Source organism: Solanum verrucosum, unplaced genomic scaffold (assembly GCF_900185275.1).
Source record: "Solanum verrucosum unplaced genomic scaffold, falcon-dt-bn FXZP01000252.1, whole genome shotgun sequence".
Lineage (NCBI taxonomy): Eukaryota > Viridiplantae > Streptophyta > Magnoliopsida > Solanales > Solanaceae > Solanum > Solanum verrucosum.
The window spans coordinates 1,114,335-1,125,524 of NW_026019988.1; the positions used below are offsets into that span (position 1 = coordinate 1,114,335).

The following is an 11,190-nucleotide window of genomic DNA, read 5'->3' on the forward strand; positions in this document are numbered from 1 at the left end:
TTGAATGAACCCTACGCGACAAGAATCTTAATTAGTCGAACTTCACTCGAACACTAAATGAAAATGATTTGGTGCAGCTGATAGAATTGCTTCCTTCTTAATCAGAAATTTTGATTGCGAGTGTTGGAGATGAAATAATACTTGGCAAGAATAATTGCTCCTGAATAAACCCTACACGACAAGAATCTTAATTAGTGGAACTTCACTCGAACACTAAATGAAAATTATCGGGTGCATCAGATGAAATTACTTCTCTCTTAATCGGAAGCTTTGATTTCGAGTGTTGGAGATAAAATAATACTTGATAGGAAAAATTTCTCCTGAATGAACTATGCGTAACAAAAATCTTATTTAATCGAACTTCACTTAAACACTAAATGAAAAATAAACTAACTCAAAAGATATTTAAGAAAAGAAAGAAGAAATCAACTCAATGGATGAAAACATAAAAGTCAAGAAAAAGAAAGGCAAAAGAGAACTTAACTTTATGTGTAAGTTATTTATTAGGAAAATTAAGGTTAATATTGGAAGGTTTTCACATAAGTTTACAAAGAATTTTAAATTACGTAAAAGAAATTGAACTATCTATAATAAGAAAATATATGACTTATTTTGTATGACAATCTAAAATAGTCCAGGTCATAACAACAAGTTAATTAGGAATTTTACAAGTGATAGTGTAGAATTAAAGAAGAGACTGAACTAGCTTTTAAAAAAAATATGACCAAGATTTAAACACTTCTGATTAAAATTGATACATTACTCTTGTAAACTAATTACTTTTACGTATAATATGAATAGTGTTTATGTGAGATGTAAATTGTTCGAATTAGTAGAGTAAAAAAAAGGTAAAAATGATCAATGGATCCTAGTGTTACCAGAGAGCTTTCATTTGGTTCTACCTCGTTCTATACACATGCAACTGCAAATTTAACTTGAAGTGCTTTCACATAAATTTGAGGAATAAACTATATGCCAACTTTATACCCAAAATGTCTCAATTTGAACTATCATCCATACTCCATGCCTTAGTTAGACTTTAATCATTCCTACTTTAAACCTATGATTTTGAATAACTTCAATTCTGAATAAAATTTTGAGGCAGCTAAACTTTAAAAAAATTGTAACCTTGGCAATTTTTTTAAATAAAATAAATAGTGCTATTTGTGCAATTCGCCCCAAAATCAGGGCCAAAAATTGGGTTCTATTATAGGTCCAATGTGATGCAAGCAAAATTTGGGTCATTTGCATTTTTGTCCCATGTTTTGTGATGGTCTTTAATTTTTGTTTACAAATAACTTTTTTGTGAGATATAAGTATATATCTTCCCATCATAATATCCACAAGACATATCTAAACATGACTTTAGTTTTTAAAGAATTGAAAAAAGACTCAAATACGTCATCGAATTTTGAGAAAAGGCTCATCTATGTCATCCGTTAAAAGTTTAGCTTATCTGTGCATTTTCGTTTGAGAAAAGGTTCATCCATGCCATTATCTATTAACTAAAAAAAGTTTTGGTTTTGCAATTTTTTTTACACGTGGTCAACTATGATTCGGGCACATAATTAATTAAATCATTTTTAAAAAAAGAAAAGGCTCAAATATGTCATCGAACTTTTGAGAAAAGGCAGATCTATGTCATCCGTTAACAGTTTGGTTTATTTACGCCATTTGAGTTGACAAATAATGAAATGGATAAGCCTTTTCTCAAACGAAAATGGCATAGATGAGCCAAACTTTTAATGAATGGCATAAATGAGCCTTTTCTCAAAGTTCGATGGCATATCTGAGCCTTTTCCCAAATGAATTTATGCCCCACCAGGTATAAGTTCGATTGCTAAATAAGAGTAACAAAAATCAAAGACCGATCCATTTGAAGGACAAAAATTAAAAGACCATCACATTTTAAGGGCAAAATGTTAATACATCCATCCCCTTCGTACTTCGACCACCCTATCCATTCCTGCACTAACAAGTAGGAGCTTGTTTATGTGATTCGTTGCACTTGCCTGCACCTATCGACTAATTCTATTGCCTATCAATTAGTGAAACTTTTTTGATAGCACAAATCACTATGCTTCGCCTTTTTCTATATATAATAATACACATCTTGGTTGTTGCGGTCTCTACGAGTAATAGCAAGAGAGTGGGCCGAATATTGGGCCGAACCCAAAGAAGCATACTGGATCTTATATAAAGCCCATTTCGTAGTCCGTAATCAGCAAGTAACCCAAAAAAAAAACTTTAACGCGCCATTTTTCAAAATTTGCATAGAGAAACAAAAATAACGTTGAAGAAGTTTAACAATGGAAGATGAAGAAGAAGCATTTCCTAATGAAGATGAACTTCATGTTGCTTCTGCTCTTCTCCTTTTATCAAATACACATTCTCCATCACCCAAGTATAACGAATTCATAATTTCTATCGAATTCGAGTTACTGAAATTGTTGCTGTTATGAGTTTTTTTGCATGTTTTTAATGAATCGAAGTTTCTATCGAATTTGAGTAACTGGAATTGTTCCTATTATGAGTTTTTTGCATGTTTTTTTTTGCGAAATTTGAAATTTCTATCGAATTCGAGTAACTGAAATTGTTGCCATTATGAGTTTTTTGGGGTAATTTTGCAGAGTGAAGAGCATATCTGAGATTTCACAGATAGCGGCATTGAGTTATACGTCTTCGGTATCGGATTCGAAGTCAAAATCGACTGATTCTTCAATTGTAACAGCTGATGATGATGATACACATTCTCCATCTCCTAAGTATAATGAAATTTGAAATTTCTCTTGAATTTGAGTTCCTGAAATTGTTGCTATTGTGAGTTTTTTTTTTTGGGATTATTTTGTAGAATGAAGATCATATCTGAGATTTCACAGATAGCTGCATTGAGTTACACGACGTCGGTATCGGATTCGAAATCCAAATCGACTGATTCTTCAACTGTAACAGTTGATGATTTTGATACACATTCTGCATCTCCAATGTATAACGAAATTCAAAATTTCTCTCGAATTTAAGTTACTGAAATTGTTGCTATTATGAACTTGCTTTGCGTGTTTTTTGTTGGTAATTTTGCAGAATGAAGAGCATATCTGAGACTTCGCAAATAGCTGCAATGAGTTATGCGACGTCCGTATCAGATTCGAAGTCCAAATCGACTGATTCTTCAACTATAACAGCTGATGATTACGACGATGAGGATGCTGATTATGATGATGATGCCTCGTTTGCTGAGGCTAAAGCAAATGCTCGTCGGATTAAGATGATTCGGATGATTCGTGTCATTAATAAGCTCAAGGTGATCAGTTTTACTGTTAAAGTTGATAAAAATGAAGTATTGCATGAAAATGAACGCGATCTAGATTTTTTTTATTGTTATTCTAGTTTGTTTTTATTGAATTATCGGTTTATTATATTCTTCGATCTGTTATGAAGCTGCTTCTTCAGTGCTTCGTATTGGATTGTTTTTTGAATTTTCATAGTTACACTGCTCTGTTTTCTCAGTGTTATGAATTGCGGAATCGATGATTTAGAACGAATCAGTTTTTTTCTAGCTTTGATTGATGTTTAGATGTTTTGAGTTTTTGAATTTTCGTTCCTTCAAATCTCCAAAGTTCCGCTACTCTGTTTTCTCTGTTCTTCGATTAGAAATTGACGCTTGATAATCGATTCGACATTCTCTGTTTTGTAGGCGGTGCGAAGGAGACGATCTAAGAGCTTATGCATTTCCGATTGCCTGAAAATCAGCTCCGGCAAGCCGAAATCGGCGTTTTCTCTGGCTACCTCTTGCACATCAGCTTCGTCGTGCGTGTCCATTGGCTCTACTGCCGCCGGCGACATCTCAAGCGGCGGAAGCTGTGAGGCTAATAGAGTAGTACCAAAGGAAAGAGAGTGTGTTCCGAGGAAGATGAAGGTGATTTTCTCAGCTAATATGCGGCGTCGAGCTGAAGCCATATTGAAGGTGTTGTCATCTCATGGTTGTGCTTCTGAAGTTAGGATTCGTCAGCTTCTTGGTGATAGCCCTGATACCAGCAAAGCCTTGAGAATGTCAGTCTCTCTCTCTCTCTCTCCCAGTAGTAGATCTCGGGCCTATGAATGGGGATATTTTTCGAGGGCCCAAATAATCATCAAATCTATTCCTATCTAACGAAACACTATTAGAAAATTACAAAAACAAAACGATTCAGCTCTCTCACACACAGAGCACATAAATAGTGCGTACAAATCATCAATGCATAGTGTACAACTGCATGATGTTTGTGATAGTCTAATATTGTGACTTTTTTCTTGTGTATGTTTGGTTATTTCAGATTGTTGAGGCTAGAAGAAGTGAAGAGGACAGGGGCAGGAGGTCGCACTGATCCCTATGTTTATGTGGTAAGTTAATCAATTACTACTATTTAATCTAGGAATATCATAATATTTATTTAAAATATAAAAAAATTGTCATTAAATCTTTTTACACTTTCTAACTTTCAGTATCATTTTGTCTAATGTTTTTCAACCTTTTGTTTTAAATCTTTTTGCTGCAGATAAGTTGACAAGTTAGACAACACCAAAACAGAAGTGGATCAAGTTTGTAGATTCCACTTTGAAAATAAACTACCCAAGAGAGGCTGGATATATTTTTTATATAAATAAATTAGACAAAATTATAATTCCAAAGTTTATTTTACTAGACTAGAGAATCCAAGCCAACAAAAATGGTGATTTACTTTACTTTGTATTCAGACGACTCACTTGAAAATTTACTATACTACAGTATTTACGATTCTTCTTGGTTATTATGGTTCAAAAAGAAGGAGAATATAATGTAACAAATTCGACATTTGTATGAATTTTATCATTTTATGGTAGAATTTTGAACTTGAACCAATAATGTTTTAATTTTTTTTACCTGTCTATACATTTGGCTTTCTTCAAAATTACAACTTATAATATTATTTAGAGATTGTTGGCCAATAGTTTTCATATAACAACAAACACAAGTAGGTATTTAAAGTGCTCAATTAAGCCGTCAAGAGTGTGTTTCAGTGGTCAATAAAATAGATGAGATAATGAGATCTAAGGTTCAAATGCAAGTATTAGTAATGTCGAGATTGGTTAGAATTATGAAATTATTAGTAATGTAGAAATTAATTATAAGAGAATTTATGTAGTATTATTTTATGTCCGCCTAACTCACTTCCAAATCAATTACCAAAGGTTTCCTAGATAGTTTCTTTCTATTTGTTTTGCAATCAAATCCTTGAAACTTGAAAGGACAAATTTTTGTCAATGGATATACATTTTAAGAGACCAAAATACCCCTACTCTTATACTTAAAACTTAAAAGGATTATATTTCGCTCTTAAACCAGAAAACAAGCTGAATTTTCTCATTTCGATTTAGGGTTCATTCACATGGCGGAAGCAAATAGTTTTACTCTCTCTTCTTCCTTCCTCAAACAAGTACAATATTTTTTTAATAAATTAATTTTCACCTTAATTACATTCAATTATATACTCTGTAGAAATTCATGGATTTTTATTTTTTTTCTACGTTTTGCAGGTTTACTTGTATGATTGGTGGTTGATTAAAGCTGACATTGGTGATGGAAGCAAGCGATTGGGTGTTGGAGGTTTCACTGCAAAAGAGTAAGTTTTTTCCCTTTACTTTAGAATGTTGCTGATTTTTTTTTTTCTGTTTTGGTTAAGTCTGTTAAATAGGGAGTATAAGATTTTGAGGTATCGGTTTATTGAATTCAGGGAGTTGAATATACGTATTCTTGAATGAAAGTTGGAATTTTTGTTGATAAGTTAGTTAGTTAGTAGGGAGTATAAGATTCTTGAGGTAGTAGTTCATCTAATTCTGGGAGTTGAGTCTTGAATGGAAGTTGGAATCAGAGTAGTTGTCCTCTATGTTGTTTGCACTCTCCAAAAATGTTGCTGCATCAGGATCCGACACATGCCCATCAATATTTTCGAAGAGTCTGATAGGTTGTCCTCTATGTTGTTCGGACTCTCCAGAAATGTTGTTGCACTTGTGTTAGATCCTCCAAAAATGTAATGCCTTCGGAAGATCCGACGCACACCCATCTATATTTTCGAAGAGTCTGAGCAACTTAGGATGTCCTTTTGTTTGTGATAATGGTGTCCGTGCGTGCTTGCGTCTCGACTGTTCCAACAGGTACCTGCTATCGTCCATGTGATAACTCTGGCAGGCGCCAGCCAAGGCTTAGGCATATAGAAAGAAATCATATAGAGTTTTTTTTTTGTTTCTGGTGGGATATGAATCTATGAACTCATGGTTCTCCTTCCACTTCATTGACCACTAGCCCGCATCCTTTTGTTCTTGCTAATTTTCAAGTAGTTTCTTGGAGCATGATAAAGCCAACGAACTAGTTCTGTGGTCAAATAATAAATATGCTTTTAAGCTAGTAACGGATCGCATGATTTGAACCCCCCCCCTCCCCCCCAAAGAAACAAAAAAGAAAAAGAAAAAAGAAGGCAATGGATCACATTAGAGAAAAAAATATGAACTTCTTAAAGTTGGATTTGAATTTGCATGCTCAGATAGTTTTTTTTAAAAATCTTTTCTAGGGTGCTGGAAAGTTAGCAAGTAGTTTTAAGAGCAACATTTTGTCCTGTCAATCAATATATTATTCCGTTAATCAACAATGGTCAATCCCAAATTAGTGTGGTTGGACTATGAAGCCTCTGTATTGATTCCACTCCGTGCTAATTTAATTTAAATATCAAAGAAGTTAGAGCATTTGCAGGTCTATGTAGGACGTGATTGAACCATTTCAGTGACCTCTCATATTTTTTCTCTTACATGTGCTACTTGCACCATCTTTCGGGTGATTTCTGGTCTTTTCTACTTTTATATGACCATTTTTTATTTTATTTTGTTGATGAAAAATGTAATAGATTTCATTAAAGAGTACCAAAGAAGGTCCACAAAAGAGTACAACAACATACCAGAAGATCAAGAGCAATGGTGGGCTTTTCCGACACCATTAAAGATTTAGAATTGATTGATCCTCCTCTCCAAGGAGCTCAATTTACCTGGTCAAGAGGGGAGGTCTCCTTCCAAGCCTCTAGAATTGACAGGTTTCTAATCTCACCTGAATGGAGTGAAATGTTCAATGCTATCAAACAGTTCCCACTGCCTAGAGTGTTCTCTGACCACAATCCCATCGTCTTGGAAAGTGGGGATTGGGATGCTTCACCCTCTTACTTTAAATTTGAGAATATGTGGCTACAAGCAGATGGTTTCCTAGATATGGTAAGAGATTGGTGGAACTCTTACGTTGTTATGGGCACTCCTGATTTTGTCCTGATCCAGAAGCTAAGGCACTCAAAGAAGGATATTACAAAATGGAACAAAGAAGTTTTTGGTAAGCTTGATACTCGAAGACACAAAGCTCTCATGGAACTTGGAAAGTTGGATCAAATTGCTGAGCAAAGACCTTACACTACTGAGGAGAATTTGAAGTTACTTGATTTGAAAATTGAGATTCACCAGATTGCCATCGCTGAAGAGATCTCATAGAGGCAAAAATCTAGGTGTTTATGGCTGAAAGAAGGTGATAAAAACACTAAATTCTTCCAAAGAATGGCCAACTCTCACAGAAGGAGTAACTGCATTGACAAATTGAGAATAAGGGATGTTCTAATTGAAGACAAGGGGCTGATTAAGGAAGGTATTCTAGATTATTACCAAAAGCTATTTCAGGAGGAAAAGACATGGAGACCTACAACTGTTTTTGAGGGACTCTCCACTATCAGTGCTATAGAAAAAGAGGAGCTTGAGCTTCCTTTCAATGAGCAGGAAGTGTCAGAAGCCCTTAAATCTTATGCTCCAAACAAAGCCCAAGGCCCTGATGGCTTCACCATGGCCTTCCTCCCATTCTCCACAAAAGATTGTTATAGCATGTCTTTACCTTAGACCTGCCATCCTTTCAATTTCTACGACACTCATTTTGTGGATATGTTGGATTTTAGAAGCACATTATTCATTTCTATATAACACTGTTAATTTCACAAGAGGTTAAAACACGCTTTTATTATAGTTAAATTTTAATCAAGACGCAGATGATATGTGGATTTCAGAATTTTGCTCTGATTGTCTCTCAAGTAACCAAACAAATTATTTTAATCTTTTCCATGTTTTATTGCATTGATCAAGTAGGAAACACTGTTCTAATAATGTTCTTTTTGTTGGATTGTTTTCCAAGTTGCATACAAAAGTGTTATGTGGAAGGTATGAAATTTTTTCAATGATCCTTTTCCAGAACATAATTTGCATGACGCAGTTTAAAGGCCTTCCTTTGGGTTCTTTTCCATGAGATGTCAGATAAAAAGTTCAATTATCTTTGCCTCTGGATGCCCCTATTGGACCGCTCATATGCAAGCATATTAATACATAACTTCGTCTTAGTTTAAAAGTGCTTTAATGGAACTAGAGTACTGTATTATTTTGTTTTGTGTGATATTTTGTTGCACTTCGTTAAATAGGAGACCAGATGGAAGAGTTTTCCACTCCACAACAATTGCGAAGAGGCGTGATACTACCACTTTAGTGACGGTGGATGGCATCACCATTCTTCTTAGTGGTTTCATTAATAGGTGTCGAACTCTTCAAAATGGCTTCTCATCAGAGGTATTGAAGTTTTTTTAGTTCTTAACTCATATGACTGCTTTATCTGCAGCTGTTTTGATGGAACATATAGTTGAGGTTTACGTTAGCTAAGAAGTTTTAGAGGTTCTATTTGGTCCCATCTGTAGCATTAACTGTTGAAATCATAGTACTATCTATAGTTTGTCAATCTTGATGGAAGACAATCTATGACTTGCACACACATCGTGTACAAATTTTTTAACATTATTTGGTGCTTATTAATGAAACTTTTTGACTTAAATATTCATATTATCCAATGGGTCCTCTCTTGTTAATTAATTTTTGCTTACCTCTTTTGAGTAATCTCTGCTCAATAATTACTTCTGACAGTCTTTCTTCAGCTATCACTCATTTTTTACAGATAAACTTCAGTCTTTTTGTGCTTTTGCAGTTTTAACTAACTCTTTGAGGAACCTAAAGAAGGAAAGCCTGCTAAAGCATAAAATGGACTCTCCAAAATGACCATACACATGCTAGTTACAAATTCGAATAAAATCATGTTTTGTGAAGATGAAATAATAAACAATCTCTACCTCCAAGGTAGGGGTAAGGTCTATGTACACTCTACCCTCGTTCCTCCCCAGACCCCACTTTGTTGTTGATGAAGCTAATAAACAGAAATTTTAAACTAACAGGTTTGCAAGCAGTTCCTTCTTCGATTTTCATATAACTGGGAAGAGTCTGCTGCTGTGTCACTTGGAGAATCAACCAATGAAAATACAGCTTCTGGAATTTCTGATTTCTCAGAGTCAGCAAACACATCAGCTGATTGCACAAGTAGTTCCTTTACAATGTCTGTTGATCATCTTCCCGCCAATGTTTTACTAGATCTCTTAATATCGGGTGCTGGTGATCCAGAAGGCGGCATGCTAAGAAAGAGTATTTTTAATGAAATAGTGCAGAAATATGGTAACAATGCTTTTCACGTTGATGAAGCTTCTTCTTTGAACCAAAAAAGTGGTAATGAGGTCACACCCCAAAGTCTGAATGGAAGTCCTAGTCAAAAGAAGAAAGCTAAAACAAACCGGAAGCAAGAAGATAGCTGTATCCCAGATGCAGAATCTGGTAAAGAAGACTTGCCGGAAGCTACTCCAAAGGATATGCAAGAAAAGAGAGTTTTGGATAGACTAGTGCATAGAAGTGGTGACGATGCTCTTACCGTTAGTGAAAATTCTTGTTTGAACCAAAAAAATGGAAATCAAGTCACAAGCAGGGGTCCTTCACTGGATGAACCTCCTTCTAAAAAGAAGAAAACTGCAGCTAATTTGAGGAAAGAAGATGATAACCATGTGCCCGATGCACAATGTAGAAAAGAAGTGCTTCAGAAATGTAATGATGAGAGTGGAACAGATATTGATAAGAATAGCTCAAGTAGCATCTCTTTAACAAGAGATAAAGCTAGCTTATATAAGAAAACCAAAGTTTACCGATGCAAGAAGAAAAGAGAGATGTGCACAAAGTATCTGGACAGGGAGATTTTGGGATAGTAAACACCACTAACTCAAGTAATGGTCCATTGACAAGAAGCAGAGCTAAAAAGAAATGGTTAAAAGAACAATGTCAAGAAGGAAATTGATATCTGTGAAGGTATTATAGGAGTTTTGCTGTGCAGATTAGCTACCCGTGGATATTAATCTGGAAATTCGTCAAATCATGATGTTTATGGATTTGTCACTATGTTATTGTAGTCCACAAGGGAGAAGGTTATGTTTTTCTTGTTTTTGTTGTGGATTACATCACACCTCCTGAATTTTGTGGGTATCAAATGGTTCATACACATGATCTTTTCCGATGTTGATGCAAGTATGGACAAGACAAAGTAAGGAATAGCTGGTGGAATACTGTTCCATGTTTCTGGTGTGTGGTTTGGAGAGAAACGTGTTAGGAAAGGCAAGACACTAACAAGAATGTCAGACAGGATAGCAGCGGAATAATACCCAAATCTAAACTTTCCCTTTCAATTTGAACCAAGAGAAGACAAACCAAATCAAGCAATATGAAGAATGGACAGCAGATATATCAATCAAACTAAAGCAACAAGATAAGAATAACCCAATCACACAAGACAACGATTTACGTGGAAAACCTTTCGATGTGAAGAGTAAAAAACCACAGGACCAAAAGCTCCACTATAAACACCAAGAGTTACAAAATTGTTCTCCAAAATTGGCCACAAAACAAGTGTCAAACAACGAGCAACAACAAATCAAGATTGCACAAAAACTAGAGAATTAAAGAAGAGATTTCACCCAAAAATGCGCTACTGTTCACGCCCCAAAATCAGAAGCTACAGACCTCCAAATCCAATCTCCACCGTTGAATTGCAAGAACCAGATGCTGAGAACTCCCAGTTCAAATTTGAGCACGATCCAACGGTTAACGAAGCGGCAAACTCTGTCTGAAGCGGAGAGCAGAAAATTTCCAGAAGCAAAACGGGATTTTTTCTCTTTTTCTCTCAATCTCTAAAACGAAACTCTCTTGATTTTTCTCTCTTGTGTTTCTGAAAATAAGACCAAATAAGCC

At 35.2% G+C, this 11,190-nt stretch overlaps 1 pseudogene; it reads left to right on the forward strand.

Annotated features, from left to right (window-relative positions):
* Positions 1 to 5,345: 5,345 nt before the first annotated feature.
* On the forward strand, positions 5,346 to 10,252 carry LOC125819040 (kinetochore-associated protein KNL-2 homolog; annotated as a pseudogene).
* Positions 10,253 to 11,190: the final 938 nt, after the last annotated feature.